Genomic DNA, 22,716 nt, shown 5'->3' with positions numbered 1-22,716 from the left:
TCCTTCAGAATGGACTGGTTGGATCTCCTTGCAGTCCAAGGGACTCTCAAGAGTCTTCTCCAACACCACAGTTCAAAAGCATCAATTCTTCAGCGCTCAGCTTTCTTCACAGTCCAACTCTCACATCCATACATGACCACTGGAAAAACCATAGCCTTGACTAGACGGACCTTTATTGGCAAAGTAATGTCTCTGCTTTTCAATATGCTGACTAGGTTGGTCATAACTTTTCTTCCAAGGAGTAAGCGTCTTTTAATTTCATGGCTGCAATCACCATCTGCAGTGATTTTGGAGCCCCCCAAAATAAAGTCTGACACTGTTTCCACTGTTTCCCCATCTATTTGCCATGAAGTGATGGGACCAGATGCCATGATCTTCGTTTTCTGAATGTTGAGCTTTAAGCCAACTTTTTCACTCTCCACTTTCACTTTCATCAAGAGGCTTTTGAGTTTCTCTTCACTTTCTGCCATAAGGGTGTTGTCATCTGCATATCTGAGGTTATTGATATTTCTCCCGGCAATCTTGAGTCCAGAATATCTTCATTGCCCTACAAATTCTCCATGCTCTGCCTATTCATATTCACCAATGCACTAATATGGGGCTTCCGAGGTGGCACTAGTGGTAAAGAATCTGTATGCCAATGCAAGAGACATGAGAGATGCCACAGGTTCAACCCCTGGGTTGGCAAGATCCCCTGGAGTAAAAAGTAGCAACCCACTCCAATATTCTTGCCTGGAAAATCCTATGGACAGAGGAGCCTGGAAGGCTACAGTCCATGGGGCTGCATAGAGTCAGACACAAGTGAGCACATATACATATGTACAATGTGCTAACACACGTACACTCCTGGCAGCCACTAATTTTTATTGTCTCCATTGTTTTGCTTTTTCTAGAATGTCATGTAGTTAAAAATCACAGCAGGTAACATTTTTAGACACTTCTTTCACTTTAAGGTTCCTTCAGATCTTGTTATGGCTTGATATCTCATTTCTTTTCAGCGCTGAATGATAGTCCATTATCTGGGTATCCCACAGTTCATTTATCCATTCACCTACTGAAGGACATTTTGGCTGCTTCCAAGTTTTGGTAACTATAGATGAAGCTGCTATAAACATCCAAGTGCAGAGTTCTGTGTGGACATACGTTTTCAACTCCTCTGGAGAAATAACCAAGGAGCACAATTACTGGATCGTGTGATAAAGGTTTAGTTTGGAGGAAACGGCCAAACTATCTTCCAAAGTGGCTATACCATTTTGCATTCCACCTGGAATGTATTAGAGTTCCTGTTGCTCCTCGTCCTTGACAGCGTTTGGTGTTACAGTTTGCTGGATTTTAGCCATTCTAATAGCTATACAGTGCTATTTCAATTTGTGTTTTCCTGATGACATACGGTGTAGAGCATCTTTTCATAAACTTTTTAACAATCTGTATATCTTTTTGGTGAGGTGTCTGTTAAGCTCTTTGGTCTATTTTTAGTTGGATTGTGTATTTTCTTATTGAGTTTTAAGAGTTCTTTGTATGTTCTGATGTGCAAATATTTTCTGTAACTCTATGGCTTGTCTTCTCGAATTCCCTTGATATTGTCTTTTGCAGAGCAGAAGTTTCAAATGGTGACTAATTTTAGTTTTAAATGGTAAATAATCTTATCAGTTGTTTCTTCCTTGGATTGTGTCTTTGGTGTTGTGTTTAAAGTCACTGCTGGAACTTCCCTGGCAGTCCAGTGGTTAGGACTCTGTGCTTTCACCGACGTGGGCTTGGGTTCAATCCCTGGCGGGGAAACTAAGGTCCCACAAACCCTATGGTGAGGCCCAAAACAAAACAAGACAGAACAAAACAAAAAAACCCTACAGTAAAGTCATCACCATATACAAGTCATCTCATTTTTCTCCTGTGTTATCATCTAGCAGTTTTATAGTTATGTGTTTATGTTTAGGTCTGTGATCCATTTAACTTCTGTGAAGCATGTAAGATCTGGGTTGAGGTTCATTTTCTTGCATGCAGATGTCCAATTATTCCAGCACCTTTGGTTGAGGAGACTTATTGTATTGCCTTTTCTACTTTGTCAAAGATCAGGGGTCTGTTTCTGGGCTGTCTGTTCTTTTTCATTGATCTGTTTGTCTATTCTTTCAACAATACTGCACGACCTTGACTACTACAGGTCTTTCTTCTTTTCTAACCTATGCATTCAGTGCTATGAATTTCCCTCTTAGCACTGTTTTTGCTGTACTCCACAGATTTTTGACAAGTTGTGTTTTCATCTTTAGGTAGTTCAAAATATTTGAAAACTTACTTTGAGTTTTCTTCTTTGACTCATGTATTTCTTAGAAGTATGTGGTTTAAAATCTTGTGTATTTTGTGGTTTTCCACTTAACTTTCTGTTATTGATTTCCAGTTTAATCCCATGTGATCTGAGAGGAAGCCTTGTATGATTTCTGTTCTTTCATATTTTATGACTGAGAATGTTGTCAGTTGTGGTGTGGTGAATGTTTCATGTGAACTTGAGAAAAACGTGTATTCTCAGTGTTGAATGAAATAGCCTGTAGGTGTTAATTATATCTAGTTGATTAATGGTGTTATTGAGTTCAGATATGTCTTTATGGATTTTTCTGCTTGTATATTTGCTTATTCCTGAGAAAGGGGTTTTCTTTGGATTATATTGAGAAATATGTTAATGGTTTAGAACAGCATTCTTACTTTTATTTTACCTTTTCAATTATAACTAGAGCTCTTGTCATGTTTTAGAAAAAGCAATCTACTCTGATCTCCAGGTTTGCTTAGGACCTTTCATTTATATTAAAGATCATATTTGATGATAACTTTCCCTGATAGCTCAGTTGGTAAAGAATCCACCTGCTATGCAGGAGACTGCAGTTTGATTCCTGGGTTGGGAAGATCCCCTGGAGAAGAGATAGGCTACCCACTCCAGTATTCTGGCCTGGAGAATCCCATGGACTGTATAGTCCATTGGGTCACAAAGAGTCAGATATGACTGAGCGACTTTCACTTTAATTACTATCTTGAAAGCAGAAAATAATTGGGATATATTCTTGAACATTTTTTACTTGGACGTGACTTTACCTAAACTGTTCTAGATAATTAAGAATTTTATTATCTTGAAAAACATATAGAGAAAAAAGTCCAGAGTCTCTTGACATGGATTGATTCTAGTTTAAATAACACGCCACGTAAGGCCCTGCACATGCGCCAGGCCTCAGTGAATATGCCACTTGGTATAGAGAGCTGTGCTTGGCAGTGCCTTTCTGTTTTCTTTCCAGTTCCCAGGAACACCTGTTCTTTGTATTCTGCTCTGCTCTCTTAGGTATGACAACCATGTTGCTGGTCTAGTTTCAAAGTGTATACTGTAAGCCACCTAGAGAATATAAAAAGTAGAATTCTACCGAGATTCCATTACAAACTGTTCTAAAGATGTTCATTTAAAATGCCTAAGTGCCAAGCACCTAAACCATCCTGTTTTAATTCTCTCTGCACCCACTCTACAAAAAAAGTTATCATGATTTGTTAGTGTGGTGGGTGTTCTGATGCCCAGAGGTGTTCCAGACCAGTGATCAGCACACAATAAGAAGCTATACTAAAAGTACTTGCTTGCCATCTTCTGTATTGTACTATTTGAGTGAGTAAGAAAAGATGAAAGTGGACCTCAAATAACTGCATTAAAATACACACAAGACATTGCTTGACCAATATCACTTCTGGTGTATGCCTGCCAAAGATGTATAACGTAATCTAATCTAACTGTGAGAAACAAGACATTTCCAACTGGAGGAATGTTACACAAAATAATTGACCTAGGCTCTAAAATTGCCAATGTCATGTAAGTCAGAAGAGTCTGGGGGAATGAATATTCTAGAATTAGAATAAATGATCCTTGATCAGATTGTGGATTCAAATGCAAAATAAACTTTCCCAGCTTTGAAGGACATTGTTGAGCCAATGAAGAAGATTTAAATATGGAGTTTATGTTATTTAGAGTATTGAGCCATTGTTAAACTTTGTGTGTGTGAGGACTGTATTGATCGTGATGTGGGGTACTTCCTAAGAGGTATGCGCTGAGTGTTTTAGAGATTCAGAGTCACAAGGTTTGCGACTAACTCTCAAATAATTCAGAAAAAGGGAATGTGTGTATGTGGGTACACCTATACATACACACATATATACACATGTATTATACATAGATGTGAATTAAGTGAGAGGGAGACTGTGTAAATATTAACAGCTGGTAAATTTGGCATATAGGTGTTTGTTGCACTATTTTTCCAAGTTTTTCCATAAGTTTGACATTTTTCAAAATAAAGATTTGAAGATCGGTAGACAGTAAGTCCCAGAGGGTCTTTTCCCCAGACTTTTGTTTGGACTTAAGTTAAGGTTCAGATAAACTAATGCGGAAAATCCTCAAGCTACTAAAATAAATAATCTGTTCTTATCTTTTATAATATTTGGATATTTTTGCACTTATAGACAAGGGCAGTTGAAGACTAGCTAAATAAATATGTCTTTTTATATTTGACCCTTGAAGAGATGCCTTTAAGTAAACAAATAAATAAAATAACAGCCAAGCATCCAGGCATTGTGATAATCACAAGGTTTTGATTGGGAAATGTTTCCCAGTTTGAGAGTTATTGCTTTCAGCTGTAATAATAATGGGCTTTTCCTCTAAGGGGAAAATACATGATGTTTAAAATAAATATCATTGGTACAGTTTTGCACTGTTGAGAAAGCATAAATAACCCTTTTTTCTCTTTAAGCATTCGATCACCAAAAAGTCTCGTGTGTGTATATTGGGGGAGACAGAATTTCAACTAAGAGGTGGTAAAAAGACTGGTTACAAGAGAGTTTCACCATTATTGTAAACAGATCCATAGCCCCTTTGTTTGTGGCCTTCACACAAGGATAAGCCCAGACTCTTATCCAAGCAAGCTGGCTTTACTTTCCTACTGAAATCTGCATTTGACTGTTGGATACAATTCAGAATGGGACTATAAGCTCAGAGTATGCCCTTATTTATCTTACTTTCTAGGAACTGACTTAAGTTCTGTTCTGAATTCTGTAGTGGGGTTATCTTTATGGTTATCCCAAGGTTGGTCCTAAAAGGATTTACACATTTTTCCAGGGAAGAGTCAAAAGTGTTGAAGACATTTTTTGATGTGATTTCACATCTTCACTTTATTTCCATATGAGCAAAATAGTAACAAATTCCTTCTTTGTTCCCTCAATCTGACATGATAACTCTTTCAGCAAGAAGATTAAATAATTATCCTGTTGTCATTCTAAATTCTATTTTTGTTTTTTAGAACTGAAAAGATACCCAGAACTGTAGTGAATATCATTATTTGAGTAGCCATGGTTTTTCTGACATTGTTCTAGTTGAATTGCCACCTACAGTGATGTGGTACAAATACCTAAAGAGCCCCTGCAGGACAGGTACTTTTATTTAACAGAGAAGGAAAATTATACAGCTAAGGTAGTAGGTGGTGGTTGGTCTGATAATGCGTGTGTGTGTGCAAAGTTGCTTCATTCCTGTCCTGCTCTCTGTGACCCTATGGACTGTAGCCCCCCAGGCTCCTCTGTCCATGGGGTTCTCCAGGCAAGAATATTGGCGTGGGTTCCCATGCCCTCCTCCAGGAGATCTTCCTGACTCAGGGATTGAACCCGTGTCTCCTCTGGCTCCTGCATTCCAGGTGGATTCTTTACTGCTGAGCCATCAGGGCACCCCTGGTCTGGTAATAATAGTCTTGCTCTTACCACTGTAATACACTGCTTCCTGCTAATAAAAGATATTTATTTTCTTTTATTCCATTATCCACTTAGACATTGTGACAGGGTACAGAAAGACAATCAAATAAATGGAAACAAATCCTTTTAAGGTTGCAATTTTATTTCTTTTCTCTACCAGCCAGTCAGTTAGGTCTTTTATAAGTGTGTTTATCTTCCTAAAGTATTAACAAGGATAGACATTTATTTGTCAATTAAAATTTATAGCTCAGACTAAAGGAAATAACAGACATTCTGCAGGAATGATTAATGTCAAGGTAGCTTGCCTTGGTTGAGACCAAAGATCCTGGGAGAATCCAGCTAAGTTCTCCAGAATCCTTCTTGGAATGGAGATGGAACAGCAGTGGGAGAATCTGAAGTAATATGGCTTATCAATGAATATTCCCTCACTGACTCAGAAGTACTTGGCAGGTAAGAAGTTGAGTATGTATGAGCATCAGTAGCTAGTATTTCTTGTTTCTTCAACAAGCATGATCACCAGTTTTGTGCCAGGCATCAAGCTGTGTACTGAACTCATTTGAGTCTCTGCAGTTGTCTGCAAGTCTAAATTTGCAATCCCTGTTGAGTTGCTATGCATAAAGTAAGATGTTAGCAATAAAGCATGATACCTATTAGCAATAAAGCATAATACCTACACTAAACCAGTCATTTATTAGCAATTATGACTGTTAATTGGCATTATCTTCCATGTAATGCTAGTAATAAGGAGCCCACAATATGGAAGCCCCCAGGACATTTTCCTTGAAGACTTCCTTTGTAACTTTCCCTAAAAACATTCAAGAATCAGATGGAAGACATCCAGTTAGAAACTTCCACGTTGTAAAATTTAAGCTTTGATTATGTTTACTTTGGGTGGCTGGAGTAAATTAACTTTTCTCCCAGCTTCCCAGGTGGCTCAGCGGTTAAGAATCTGCCTGCCAATGCAGGAGACTCAAGGGATGCAGATTCGGTCCTTGAGTCGGAAAGATTCCCTGGAGAAGAGAATGACACTCTACTCCAATATTATTGCCTGGAGAATTGCATGGACAGAGGACCCTGGTGGGCTACAGTCAAGGGGATCAAAAAGTTGGACCAAACTGAGCACACGCACACACGTAACCACATTGTTCCTGGTTACATGGTCTATCTGTTGTGAACCTTTTCAAGCATGCGTATAGGTTGTAAATATTAAGAAAGCATTTAACAATTCATCAAAAATTCTTAAGTTTTAAATTGTCTGATTTTGCATTTGTACCTAGCTTATTTTTTTCTCTTGCGTTTAATAAATCCAGCAATCTGATTTTTTCATTTGTACGTAGCTTATTTTTTCTCTGCATTTAATAAATCCAGCAATTCTCACTATCTGAAATGTGTTGGTTAACAATTTTTTTTTTAATATGGCACATCATTTTGTACATTAAGCCACTGGTTTTGGCAACAGTGGCATCGTCAGCTACTATCTGTTTTTAGCTCTTTCCTTTCAAAATAATTTATTGAAAAGAATATGATATATAAATATATAATGCTTTAGCAGCTTAATATGAGATTTTCCACATAAATTGATAGTTGCCCCTGCTTTCCTGAAACACACATACTCACACACACATACACACACACACACACCCCCCTGGGAGAAAAATGACAAAATTCTAAAACCTCACATCATAGACTCAGAGAATGAGCTCATTCTGGAACAAACTGGATATTTTGACAGTGCAAATTGCTAAATAAAGGCAACAATGAGTCAAGTGAGAAAAATGTTTGGAAGTAATAATTTTATGTATAGTATTTTCTTCCTCTATTAAATTTTATTCATGGTGTAACTTTCTCCACAGATTAGTAATATCTGTTTGCAATTCTGGAGTGTTTTACTGTTTAAAAACATCCCATCTTAAATTTAGATATATAATTTTGCTTTTATGATAGAAGTTGTAACTGTTTTATGGAGCAGGCTATTTTGATGCTCATCCACATACATCTTTGAAGCTCAGTATTTCATTTTATTATAAAGATTACGTAAATTTTCATTTCATTTTCTGCTTGGAGACTACGTATATCTTCAATTTTCAAGTAATTGCTTTCAGTGTGAGATCTATGATATCAAAGAGAACAATCTCTATATTCCTTTAGGTATGTGATTTTAAGAGACCTGGGGCTTCCCAGGTGGCTTTAATGGTAAAGAACCACCTGACAAAGCAGGTGGACATTAAGAGGTGCAGGTTCAACCCCTGGGTCGGTAAGATCCCCTGGAGAAGGGCATGGCAACCCACTCCAGTATTCTTGCCTAGAAAACCTCATGGACAAAGGAGCCTGTCGGGCTCTAGTCCATAGGGTCGCACAGAGTTGGACATGACTGAAGCAACTGAGCACTGCACAGCACATGAATACCTAAAGTGGTAAGAGTTCCAAAACTTGTAGGCAAAGGCCACTCACAAAATCTGTAAATACTCTGCCTAAAATCATAACTAACAAAGATAAAAAAAAAAGGAAGCAAACAAAATTAGTCATTTCAGGTCCTACCTTGTTATTTGCCTTTCAAATAAAATTATGTATATTTTCTCTTTCCCCTCTTTTTACCCCTTCTCCTTTTTCTGTATCATCTTTGATTCTTCTCTCTTTATCTCCATGATAATACAAAAATAACTATTCCCTAACTTAAAGAAGAGAGAGAAAACATTTTTGGATTCTCAAACCCAAGTATGCCAATTCTCAGTTCTCCTTTGTAAAGTTTTGGAAATACTTTTTGTGCATATTGCCTTCCCTCTTGACCTACCATTTTTAAAATCTTTTCTTTCAGTTGTTAGCATTGTGATATTTTCCCAGGAATATTTTCAGCCCAGATAGGGATATTTTAAAAGTAGGATTGTGCTGTACACTGTTTTTTGGCTACCCAAATCATTTCTGCCACTCTAAAAATTCCAAATAGTGTCTAAGAATGCACATTATTGTACACCTAACATATCTCTGTCTTCTTAAGAAATATTTTATTATGAAATGTTTTAGTACTTTCAATAGCAGGCTTTCAGAGACAAATGCAAGAGTACAGTGGAGGCTTAAGTACCATTTGATGACTATTTAATAGGTATATGTCATGCTTATATAGGCCATCTTCCAATCTTAATTCATTATTTCTTATAACAACCTGAAAAGCCAGGTTTGAATTTAGAATTCTAGGCTTCTTGATGCCTTATTCATACTCATACCATCCCCACAGCACCCTCTTCTTTAACCCCCTCCCCCACCCCCATTCCCTGCCTTACCCTACACTAACGGGAAACTGGCACGTGCACACAGTGAAAATATGCATGCATATATTATAGTTTATACAGTATTATTCTATGGATGAATTCTATGTAACTGATTGCTTATCACAGAATGCTTTTATTGATTGTATTATATGTGTAGCTGGCCTATGGTTGCAATAGATGAATGAGTATAATAGTGACCGTTGGGTGATTTCTTTCCTTACCTTAGCAAGTAACACAAAAGTGAAACAAAATGTAATTTGGGAATTCAGTGACATTAGTAGCTTCTTAGTTGAATCTGATAATAACATTTGAATACCAGTAGATTATATTTTATTGTTTTATTGTGCTATTCATAATGTAGTGGCTGTAGACATGACACCCTCTTAATTCTAATCTGCATTATAACAGTTTTTTTTTCATTATGCTCTTAAGAATAGTCAATACATAAAGAATAAATCAAGCCCTGATTTGTAGTGTTGAAAATTTCCTTGATATAAATACCCCTACAAGTGCCCATTTCCAGCTATGGACATATCGTTGCTGAACACAGAGATGGGAAAAGGCATTCTGTGGTTCACATTACATTGTATTTCCACCACACAACTCAAAGGACATAAATGACCTCAGGAACATGGGCTTTAGTAAGATCATTAAGAAGTCATGAATTTTGAGTGTTCATTTCTTTTGTTATTAATAACATTTACTTTAAGTTTATGCAATTTACTTTTTCATGGTTATATTACCAGATAGCTTGAAATTAAAAAAAAAAAAAACTAACAATCAACAACTTCTCGCCAGCCATCTATCTTACTATCCATCTTATCTGATAGTGTATATATGTTGATGCTACTTTCTCCATTTGTCTCACTCACTCCCTCCTCTGCTGTGTCCATAAGTCCATTCTCTGATGACCTGTAGGGATAGGATGGGATAGGATTATGTATGTATGCTGCTGCTGCTGCTAAGTCGCTTCCGTCATGTCCGACTCTGTGCGACCCCGTAGACGGCAGCCCACCAGGCTCCTCCGTCCCTGGGATTCTCCAGGAGAGAATACTGGAGTGGGTTGCCATTTCCTTCTCCAATGCATGAAAGTGAAAAGTCAAAGTGAAGTCGCTCAGTCGTCTGACTCTTAGCAACCTCATGGACTGTAGCCCACCAGGCTCCTCCGTCCATGGGATTTTCCAGGCAAGAGCACTGGAGTGGGGTTTCATTGTAATCATGGCCAATTTGTGCTTTTGTATGGCAGAATCCAACACAACAGTGTACAAATAAAAAGTAATGAAAAATTTATTTTAAAAACTGTCAGCTATTGGTTCAGACCAGCTCTGGTACAGGATAGCTCAACACCACTGACTAAAGAGTCTGTGTGGTCATTTCTGGGTTTACATTCTGTTCTGTTGTCCTACTTGTTTATCGCTGCTCTGACAAAACACTATGAATTCAGTTTTAAAATTAAACTTGTTATCTTGAAGAGCAATTCTTTCGCAGTTTTCTTCTTCAGAAATAGCTGTTCTAATTGAGTGCTATGTTGGCACTTCCATCTTTTAGGGGTATTTTATAATTATTTCATGAATTTCATAAATATTTGGAATTTGGAATGAAATTGCATTGAATCTTAGGTTAGTTTGGTGAGAACAGACATTTCTATGATACTGCATTTTTGTGCATTAATATTGTATTCATCTTTATTGTAGATCTCTTCATGTTGTTAAAATAATCTTAAAATGTTTAAAACTTTTTTTTTTAGATTTATTTTTGTTGGTGGTGTACAGATTTTTTCTTACTTTTTCCAAGTCCATTTGAGTTATAATCTACATATGATGAAATCCACCATGTATGTGAAGCCATATGAAAAACCATATATACACAGTTTGATGAATTTTGACAAATGTATACACTCATGTAACCACCTCCACAATCAGGATGTAAAACATTTCTGTCATCCATAATATTTCTTATTGCCTTATTTCAGTCAAATCCTCCTTTCCTTGCAAGCCCCAGGAAACCACTGATTCACTTTCTGTCACTATAGATTAGTTTGCCTGTTCTTGAATTTCATATAAATGGAATCATGCAGTATGTGCATTTTTGGGGTCTGGCTCTTTTTGCTGGGCCCAATGTTCTTTTTTAAAAAATACATTTATAAACTTGCTGAAGTATGGAAATAAAATTTGTTTTGTGAAAATTCATCTTATTTACTTTTGTTTTCCTAAACCCTTTTATAAAGCCCAATAACTTATCTGAGATTATTTTATTTAAAAAAATATGAGTAATAATAAACCTGGAGATGATGACATTTTGATTTCTTTTCCAACTCTTATGCTATTTGTTTCTTTTCCTTGTCATCTTATTTATGCTAGCCAGAACATCCAATGTTAAGTTGAAGTTATAATAGTAAGCCTCATATTTTTCTTATTCTTAGACTGCATTTCCATATTTCACCATTAAGTTTAATGACTGCTGTGGGTGTTGTATAAACAGATTTTATTAGACTTAGGAAATATATTCCCTTCCCAGGTTTGCTAACATTTAAAAAAATCATTATGGATATTGGATTTTATTGAATGCTTTCTACTATAGCTATTAGTAATCATTTTTCTTTCAACATCCTTTTTGTATATATTTTCAAAAATGAATTTGACTTCAAAAAGCAGAGGCTAGCAAACTTTTTCTTAAAGAGTAGATGATAAACATTTCCAGCTTGTGGGGAAAAAAGTATCTCTGTCACAACTAGTCAAGTCTGCTCTTGCAGTACAAAAGCAGCCATAGATAACTTGTAAACAAATAGTCATGGCAGTACTTCAATAAAACTTAATTTGCAAATATAGGCAGCCAATCTGTTGACTGTAGTTTGCTGACTCATGTCAGTAAAACAAATACTTTTATGATGCTAGGACTTTTTATACTTTCTATGTCTTCTTGAGTCAATTTTGTTCACTTACACTTTCTAGTATTTTCTCCATTTCCTCTAAGTTTTAAAATTTATTTTACAACTATTTTATTTGTAGGTCTCCTTCATTTTATCATCTTTTTCTTTCAATGTTTTCTTTTTTCTTTAAAATTTTTTTAATGTTAATTTTTATCAAAGTATAGTTGCTTTACAATGTTGTGTTGGTTTCTGCTGTATAGCACAGTAAATCAGTCGTACATATACATATATCTATTCTTTTTTTAAATTCTTATCCCACATAGGTCATTACAGAGTACTGAGCAGAGGTCCCTGCACTATACAGTTGATTCTCATTACTTACAATGTGTTTTTGTTTGAGACTCTTTTCTTTTTCCTTGGTCAGTTTTGGAATGCTTGTCTTACTGATATTTTTAAATGAAACTTTAACACAGTCAAGGAAATGGTGACATTGTGTTTGTCTTCCACCTAACCCATAAAGTTTCCAAACTATAACCCTATAGTTTGATCTATAGATGGTGGATCATTCTTCTGCCTGGTTTGTTCATCTGTACTCTGTGTTGTGTCCTTTCTTAAGCTCCATACTCAAATGAAGAGGTAATTATGTCTCACATGAAGGAAGATCATTCTTGATTCAGTAATATAGGATATTGGTTCTCTGTTAATAGATAATGCAGATAAGCATTCTTTGAGCACTTACTGTATGCCAAGCACTCCACTAAGTGCTTGATGCATATTATCTCACCTAGTCTTCACAACTATTCTAAGTTTTGTAATTACCTTTATCTTTGCAGATAAATAAATAGGCAAAGAGATACTAACAGGCAGGCTTAGAAAAATAATGGTGGACCAGGATTCCAACTCAGTGTGATTCCAGAGTTCTGCCCTTAACCTCTAGAAAGTTTTCTTTGGTTTTTATTTGTTGGTTTGATTTGGTTGTTTTATTTTGTTTTGCTTTCTTTGAAACTGTACTCATAAAGCAAAGTTTTCATGTATTATTAGGTATCTTAAGGAGACATGGCCATTAGGAAGCAGTACTCTGTGAAGAACCCCTAGACCAATTATGCCCTGTAACTTAAGTTTTAAAACTGAGATTCTAGCTTTTAGTCATTCCTGTGAGACTGATCCTTGCCTAAACCCCTTGGTTCATATATCTGAATGTAGCTAAGTAAGGGTCAGATCATGAACTATGGTTCTACTTCTGCATAATATTTTACAATTCTCAAAGGCTTTTACAAACATATCATGTTATCCTCCCAATATGTCTTTGAATTAGTGATAATTACTTTTCCTATTTTAGAGCTTAGTGCATTGAGGCTCAGAGATTTAAATATCTAGGTCAAAGACAAAAACTCATGGGTGGAGCTCAGATGTAAACAGAGGTCTTCGGCCTCTCCATGTTGGACTCTTTTCTAAAACAACATGTATCAAGCATTTCATGAATCCCTGCCTGATACAGCCAAATGATCTTTTTCTTACATCATCTGGTTTGCTTCAGTTTTGTAGAATAAAGGATTGGATGATGAGTGATTTATCAGTGTCACAGAGGGCTGCAATATTTAATGTGTGTATGGACCTAATTTTATTGAAATGAATAAAGTAACCTTGGTAGAGTTAATGCCTGATAGAAATGCACTAAAGTGAGAATGAGAACATATATAATTAAAGAATCTGTTTCTCCACTGGCCAAAACAAGACAAGAAGGATGATTAAAATCTTTGTGTCCGTTTATTCATAGACTATTTCCACATCAACTAGGGCTGCAGATACTTGGTGTCAGTTTTTGAAAGTTTATTTTTAGGTTTCTGAATTCATTGTTCTGGATAATTTAGTGTTCCCTTTTTCTTTTAATGCCAGTGGAGAACTTACACATGGATGGATGGCTTCCAGGGATCTTTTGATGATGCTGTTTCCTAGAGGCCCATCAACTTAATGATGGTGTTTTTTACAAGACCAATGTTCCAAATAATGACATGTAAAATATCTGTTATTAGCCTTTTTCCTTGACTGTGACTCCCTTTTAAGGAAGAAAAAAACGAATACAATGATTCCAAACTGGTGCTAAATTGATTTCACAGAAGTTCACATACCTTTGCACAATCTATTAGTAATGATATGTATCTTTTCTTTAAGGAAGAATTAACATTATGATTGTATACTACTGTATGTTATACATAAACATTCATAGTTAAGCAGTAATACATAGATATATGTGCACAGAGGCTTCAATATTAATAGTAAATAGTAATGACAATTTAAGTCATAATTATCATTTTTAGTGCTTACTCCGCTCCAGGAAATATCTATAAGTGATTTGTTTAATTCCTCAACGAACTGAAAAGGTTCATGCTAATATTATCGCCACTTTACAAATGGGAAAAATGATGCCCAGAGAAGTGACGCAAGTCAGCCAGTTCACACTAATCGTTAAAGGTGCCGGTTCCAGATTCCACCCTCTTATCTATGAGCAGTGCTGCTCCACGATGAATGATTAGAAAGAACGGAAGTAGAGTTTCCATGACAAATAAGCACATGCTTCATGAAACAACTGCAAAGCCTTAACGACCGCTAGTTTCCCATTATCAAGTTAACAAGTTCAGTGGCCAGAAAGTTATGTGTGCTTAGAATTCTCTTGAAACACATGATGTTTAAAAAAAAAAACCAAAACATTTTAAAGGCATTTTTCCTATTTGACATAGTCTATACTTTCTGACAATAGAGAAATTTGGAAGGAATTTCTCACAAATGTTCGTTTATTTTTCTTTTGCATAGATGCTGTGAATCTTCTAACTGATGTATTTGTCTGTTTTCTTTGGCCACTAGGACATTCAGAACCAAATGTGCAGCCTACTTGTAAAAATTGTATCGAATTTTAGTATGTGTGTGTGTGTGCTTCATCACTCAGTTGTGTATAACTCTTTGCAGTTCCCTGGACTGTAGCCTGCCAGACTCCTTTGTTCATGGAATTCTCCAAGCAAGAATACTGGAGTGGGTTGCCATTTCCTTCTTCAGGGGATTTTCCCAGTCCAGGGATCAAACCCAGGTCTTGCATTGCAAGCAGATTCTTTACTGTCTGAGCCATCATGGAAGCCTGGATTTTAGTATGTCCCAGAATTAATCATATCTTGGCTTTTTATTATTTCTCTACCTCATCTTTCATGGGTCCTGGTTTCTTGAGCTGTTTGCTTTTCATTTTTTTTGAATTATAAAAGTTCCCTTCAAGACAACTCAATATCGTATGGAGATATTTACTAAATACATCAAAAATATGTAAGATAATAATTCAAAGCATGTTTTATTTAAAGTCATAGAATTTCTATAAACATAGGACCACTGAGATTTTCTGTTAAATAACGAGAGAGGGTTGGTTTAGTTTGGTTTGGTCTTAGGAACAGGGTATAGATATAGTTACATTATTACATGAAACCTTGTTCATGTTACTACTGTAAAAATAAGTTTCATTCTATTTTGGAGAAGCTATTTCTAGGGTTTATTTTTCCATTCACAATTAGATGTGTGACCCAACTGCATAGTTTTCCGGTGCCTGTTGATGAATGTTAAACTTGAATTTGTCCAGCGACTAGCATCACTTATGTGTGTTAGTTGCTTAGTCATGTCTGACTCTTTGCAACCCCATAGACAGGAGAAGGCAATGGCAACCCACTCCAGTGTTTTTGCCTGGAGAATCCCAGGGATGGGGGAGCCTGGTGGGCTGTGTGTCTTTGGGGTCGCACAGAGTTGGACATGACTGAAGTGACTTAGCAGCAGCAGCAGCAGAACACTGGAGAGGGTAGCCATTCCCTTCTCCAGAGTATCTTCACGACCCAGGGATCAAACCCACGTCTCCTGCATTGAAGACAGATTCTTTACTGTCTGAGCCACCAGAGCATCACTTATAAAATAGTGTTGTTTTGGATGACCAAATAACAAACCTAATCCCTACATTTTTACTGACATCAGAATTGATTAATTGATTAGTCTAACACTTTGGAGGTGGAAACCCCATGCTAATTGCTCAGACAAAGGTAAGTGGTTGTATTTTTTAATATATTTTTAAAAAACATTTTATTTTATTTTATTTATATATTTTTGGCTGCACTGGGTCTCTGCTGCTTTTTGTGGGCTTTCTCCAGTTGCATTGAGAGGGGGCTACTCTCTAGTACTGCACGGGCTTCGCGTTGTGGTGGCTTCTCTTGTTGATGAGCATGGGCTTTAGGCGTGCAAGCTCACTAGTTGTGGTACACAGGTTTAGTTGTCCTGCAACACGTATAATCTTCCAGGATGAGGCAGGTGGATGCTTAATCACTGGACCACCAGGGAAGTCCCAGGGTTTGTATTTTAAACCAGGTTGCTCATTTCTCTTGCTAGTGATGCCGGGGAGCATCTCCACCAGTGTGGCTGGGAAGGGAATGGTTTTTCTAGATACCACTGACCCCTGAGATACAACCTGGTGAGTTCATTCTTGATTGTAAGAGGGAAAGTGCTTTAGAAGAAAAAAGAGTACTCCACAGTATTCCAGGGAGGGGAGAAGAGGAAGGATCCTAGGCAGAAAAAAAAGTGAAAAAGAGAATGTTGCTTCTGGGTGAAAAAATTAATGAGCAAAGACATAGGTGACCAATGTCAATGCAGAGCATCCCCCTTCTGACAGTCCCCCTTGAACCATCTCTGCAACGTGGGGTGGGCCACGGAACACACGGTCCCCTGTTAATTCTGAAAGTTTGCCATTGGCGAATCGAGATGATGAATTTGCCTGATGGATCGAGTTCCTGAGTGTGCTCAGAGGACAGAGGGAGAGGAGGCTGATCAGGGGCTCTGATCCCCTCGCAGCCGCTGGCAGCTGCCTTCCCCTGGCCGGCTCCTCGCCCTTCTTGGGTCCTGTGTGGTGCATCTGGCGCCAGAAACAACAGTCATGTCAAGTCGCACTTCAGGACTGAACAAAGTTATCTCTGTGCAGCACGTTTCCAAATGCGATGAAAAAATAAGACATGAACAGATGGACGGATTTTCTTGTTCCATTTCCCTCTGGTGAATCTTACGAGCTCTTTTGCCCATGGTATGTTTGTTTTCCATACTTGAACATTTTTTCCCCCAGATATAAAATTCAATATTTGAAAGTTGGTTCTGGCAAAGTTGACCAAATAATTCTTAGGTCAGTTCCACAGATGTGTTTATTTATTCATGTCTGGAATGCTTTCTTTCCTCAAATTACAGGGCACATCAAGAGTTAGCATTTCTTTCAGGATTTAAGGGTCACTTTGTTTGTGAAAACCAACCAACAAACAAAATAAAAACAAGAGAAGGAGTAGCTAGATTCTTACCCAAAAACAGTATTAGGGTTTTTTTAAATCATTTTTATTAACTGATGTACTAAATAACCCAGGAGCAATAAAGTAGTAATTAAAATGAAGCCTTTCATATTTATTCTTTTATCTCTTTTATTTATATTTTCATTCACTCTATAATGTTTTAATTTTTAGATAAAAGTAAGAAGTCTCCACATGTCAGATGCAGGACTTTTGTATTTCTAAATTTGCAGAGGCAAGTGTGAGGTCAGTTTAGGCAATTCCATTTTAAAAGTAGTGGGGCTGAAGGTCAGAATGAAAATGAGTGGTTTGTATATTTTAAGATCACAATCTATAGAAACTCCACTTTGTCTAAAACTGAAATGCTTGCATATTTGGAACCACAACTTAACATCAAAAAAGGATTTCCTCTCGGTTAGAGTTTCCTCCTTCAGCTTCCTAGTGTCAAATACAGAAAACAAAATGCCATCAGGAGTAATGACATTGCCCTTGGACTTTAATGCAGAAAGAGCAAAGGAATTTTGTACCTTCAAGACTTTTCTTTCTTTGGGGATTAAGTGATTTCAGATTTTTCTATTAAGTATTATAAAATAGTTTCATCCAGAACAATTAGACGCCCACCTTGAAGATATTGTGAGTTGAGTTCCAGACCAGCACGATAAAGCAAGTCAAATTTTTTTCTTATTTTCCAGTGCATATAAAAGGTATCTTTATATAGTAGTCTGTTGAGTACAACAGCATTATGTCTAAAATATATACATAGCTTAATTAAAAATACTTTATTGCTGAAAATGCTAGCCATCATCATAATAATGAATTATCACAATGCAGTGAAGTGAAATGTTAGTTGCTCAGTCATGTCCGACTCTTTGTGACATTGTGGACTATATCCCGCAAGACTCCTCTGTCCATGGAATTCTCCAGGCAGGAATACTAGAGTGTGTTTCCATTTCCTCCTACAGGAGATCTTTCAGGCCCAGGGATCAAACCTGGGTCTCCTCCACTGCAGGCTGATTCTTTACCATTTGAGACACCTTGTAATCCCTATCACAGTGCAGGGTTGCCACAAATCTTCAATTTCTTAAAAAAAAAAAAATCTAATACTAACAAAACAACAGCAACAAAAAAATCCGCAGTATCTAAGAAGTGCAATGAAGCACAGAGCAGTAAAATGAGGTCTGTCTGTATACTTAGAAGGGGTAAAACTGTGCAAACATTACAGAAATGATCCATTGTGACAAGCACAGTAGTGTGTGCTGAGATGGTACCCACTGACATGGACCACACATAAAATTAGAACATATGTTTAACATGAGCACAATTACGGGAAAGTGAAATTAGTATACTACCATTAAAAAAAAATAAATATTAATTAATTCCAAAGAACATTTATGAAAGTGAAAGTGTTAATTGCTCAATCATGACCAACTCTTCATGACTCCATGGACTGTAGGCCACCAAGCTCTTCTGTCCATGGGATTCTCCAGGCAAGAATACTGGACTGGGCTGCCATTTCCTTCTCCAGGAGATCTTCTCGACCCAGGGATCGAACCCAGGTCTCCTGCATTGCAGGTGGATTCTTTACTGTCTGAGCTACCAGGGAAGCCCAAAGAACACTCATGAACCTAGCAAAATATTCAATGAATATTTTCTGTGTGAAGAGTGCTGTGCTGGGAAGAATCAGGGCCTCAAAGATGATTCAAACATAATTGTCGTAAAAGGCAGAGACCAGAAATTGGAGTTTGACATAAATCTAATGTAACTAAAATGTTTGTTGGGGAAAGGAGTACAGTAGAGGGGCCTGTCTCTCCAAGAGTAGACAGTTACCACATATAAGAAAAAAAGCTACTTATCGTTGATTTTGGAATAGAAGATAAATGACTATAAGAAATGCCCAAGAATAGTAAATGTCAGAATCTTCTAGAAAGAGTCTGAGATGACATGGTCTTAGGGATAGTGAGATCTGTTTTCTGAAAGGTGAGAGATGATCCAGAAAAATCAGAAAAGGAAACTGAACTGTTCAGAAGAATGGAATCATGTTCAAAGAAAAAGGGTGTATTTGGGTGCTTCCAATAAGTGTGGTACACCGACTTTCAGGAAGGTGGGAGATTAAAAGCTTTGGGGTTTATTAGCAATAGACCACTGGAGAATTTTGAGAAGTGTTACCATGTAATATTTTGCAAAGACAGTGTAGAACAGAATATAGTGCAGTGATTCATAGTAAGACCTAGAATTTGATTTAATGATTTGAAGCAAGAACTGTTTCCTGTAGTTGTTTTCAGTGTGAGGTTTGGTATCTTTCTGGGTGTTTCACCCAAAGAAAAGATCATTTGTACCTATTTTTGTTTTAGCAGATTAATATTCAAAGTATTAAAGTTGCAAATTTGAAAGCCTAACTTTCTTTACGCTCCTAAATTTAGCTCAAACTCTCATTATTCTGTATATAAATCTGGTACAGTTCAGCTGTCACTTTCAAGGGGACCTTTGCAGCTTAGTTAATTAAATTTCATTAAATATTTAAATAGCATTCATAAATTTAACATATTCATTTCAATTTTTAAACTTTTCAAAGATCTAAGAACCCAAACACTCCCAATTCTGGAGAAACTTACACAAATATATTAAATTGAGTTTATAAGCATGGTGACCCTTAAGTTCTTATAAACATGACAATATTATTTTATAAACTGGTGAATTTTTCCTGTACGGTTTTATAAGTTTATAATTAAAAGACCTAAATAAATCACCAGTCTTAAATTTGATAAATACATAAAATACTGGGTGTGTGTTCTCAGTCACTTCAGCCATGTCTGACTCTCTGTAGCCCCATGGACTGTGGCCCCCCAGGCTCTTCTGTCCATGTGACTTTCTAGCCAAGGATACTGGAGTGTGTTGCCACACCCTTCTCTAGGAGATCTTCCTAACCTAGGGGTTGAACCCGCATCTCCTGAGTCTCCTTCATTGCAGGTGGATTCTTTAATGCTGAACCACTGGGGAAGCCCATATGAAATAGCAAATGCACACAACTTGCTGTAAACACAAGGCACTTGCCTTGGTTTTGCTTTGTCATCTTTGTCCCTCCCTCTGAATTTGACTGGCTTTAAGAAAACTCATGCACTAAAGAGGCAATCCTAGAACCCAAGGCCTTTACTCCTCAGCAACAGTTCTCTTTGCCCTCCTTCAACTTAAAAGCTAGAAAGATAAATATTCAAATTTCAACTTCTCTTATAGCCTCAAGGGGCCACTTGCCACACTTCTGTCTGATGGGATATATGCAGCTCCTGTTACTTATTTTATGGATTAAAAGGCACTAGGTATCTGCTTGCTCCTTGGAAGAGAAGCTCTGAGAAACCTAGACAGCATATTCAAAAGCAGAGACATTACTTTGCTGACAAAGTTCCCTCTAGCCAAAGCTATGGTTTTTCCAGTAGTCGTGTATGGATGTGAGAGTTGGACCATAAAGAAGGCTGAGCGCTGAAGAATTGTTGCTTTTGAACTGTGGTGTTGGAGAAGACTATTGAGAGTCCCTTGGACTGCAAGGAGATCCAACCAGTCAATCCTAAAGGAAACAATCCTGAGTATTCATTAGAAGGACTGATGCTGAAGCTGAAGCTTTAGCCATCTGATGCAAAGAACTTAATAGTTAGAAAAGACCCCAGTGCTGGGAAAGATTAAAGGCAGGAGGAGAAAGGGATGACAGAGGATAAGATGGTTGGATGGCATCACCGACTCAATGGACTTGAGTCTGAGCCAGCTCCAGGAGATAGTGAAGAACAGGGAAGCCTGGCATACTGCAGTCCATGGTGTCTCAAAGAATCAGACATGACTGAGTGACTGGACAATAAATTTGCTTATTACCACAGATAATGCAACCTGGTAATTATTATATCTGAAACTTATGTGACCCTCACTCTTTTCCAAAAACTGTTATGTGTACTTTCTTTGAGTTAACTGTAACAATTATCATTTCTTTCCATAGATGAGGAAATGACAACACAGAGAGATTGCTAGCTTACCCAGAGTCATATAAGCAGTAAAGGGGGAAAAGCTCAGATCTGAGCCCCAGCAACCTAGTTCAGGCGGTGCAGTGGTGAAGAATCTGTCCACTAATACAGGAGATGCAGGAGACATGGGTTCAATCTCTAGGTCAGGAAGATCCCCTGGAGAAGGAAATGATATTCTTGCTTGGAAAACTCCATGGACAGTGAAGCCTGGTGTGCTACAGTCCACGGGGTCACAAAGAGTCAGACACGACTGAGCACACACAAGCACCCTAGTTCTAGAGTCATCTTCACCCCTCCCCCACAGTCACCTCTCCCTGGTCCTTCCTCCACTGGGCACCTGAAGCTCTTTGTTTTATGCATTCCACAACATTTATGACATCCTATCTCCCCCAATGGATGAAATGTTCTGTTGCAGTGTGCATTCTTTATACCCTACATCACAGCTACAGAACTTATAGATGTTCAACAAACACTTCAGTGAACAAATGACTCGAGATCTATAACTTTACAAATATCACACAAGTGGTCTTACTTTAAAAGCAACAGTATGCCAACCCTAGAGGCTATCCCTTGAGATGTAAGAAAGAGTAAAGAGAATAAGAGGAAAGTAACATTTTTACTCTATAAAGAGGGTTTCACTTTATCAAATGACCACTTTATGCAGTATCATCATAGAGTTGAGAATCCTCTGGCCAGATCTGGTACTGAAGGAGATTTTCCATTGTTCCTTTGAGTGAAAACAAATGAAAGTGTTCTCTTTGCTACCCCATGGACTATAGCTCGCCCGGCTCCTCTGTCCATGGAATTCTCCAGGCAATAATAATACTGGAGGGGGGTGCTATTCCCTTCTCCAGGGGATCTTCCCAACCTAGGGAATCTAACCTGGGTCTCCTGCATTGCAGGCAAACTGTTTAAGATCTGAGCCACCAGGGAAGCCCCTCCCTTTGTGTATTTCCCTATAAATGACATTGTCACTATCTAATACTTTGACAACTATCTGAATCAAATAGTCCATAGAGAAATAAGACAAATAACAAGGCCCCCTTCAGATCTGTGGTTTTCCTTCAGGAAAGGTAATGCATGTGATTGGGCATCTGCATCCCCACGTAGAGCTGATGTTTGCCTGCAAATGTATGCAAACAATAGGAGAGAATCACTGAGACCCATAGAAAAGGGATATCATTTATATGTTAGGACATGTTCAGCATCATGATGTGGATGAAATAATACTGTATTAAAGTTCTCCAGAGAAAGAGAACTGATAGGAGGTATTTTATATGAAGAGATGTATTATGAGGAATTGACTCATTCTATTATGGAGGCTGAGAAGTCCCATAATCTACCAACTATAACCTCGAGTCCAGGAAAGCTGGGGGTGCAGGTCAGTCCAGGTGCAAAGACCTGAGAACCAGGAGTTGCAGCTGGCCACATCCCAGCTCAAAAAATGAGCAGGAAAGGCCAAATTTTGCTTTCTTTTGCCCTTT

At 37.5% G+C, this 22,716-nt stretch overlaps 1 protein-coding gene across 1 annotated transcript in view; it reads left to right on the top strand.

Annotated features, from left to right (window-relative positions):
• FBXL7 (F-box and leucine rich repeat protein 7) overlaps positions 1 to 22,716 on the top strand; it is a 458,260-nt gene that overhangs the window by 232,596 nt on the left and 202,948 nt on the right. The gene's annotated exons all lie outside the window — the stretch shown is intronic.

This window comes from Bubalus bubalis, chromosome 19 (assembly GCF_019923935.1).
Source record: "Bubalus bubalis isolate 160015118507 breed Murrah chromosome 19, NDDB_SH_1, whole genome shotgun sequence".
In the NCBI taxonomy this organism is placed as follows: Eukaryota; Metazoa; Chordata; class Mammalia; order Artiodactyla; family Bovidae; genus Bubalus; species Bubalus bubalis.
Note: the sequence above shows the minus strand (reverse complement) of the source record. Positions and strands in the feature narration are given on the sequence as shown.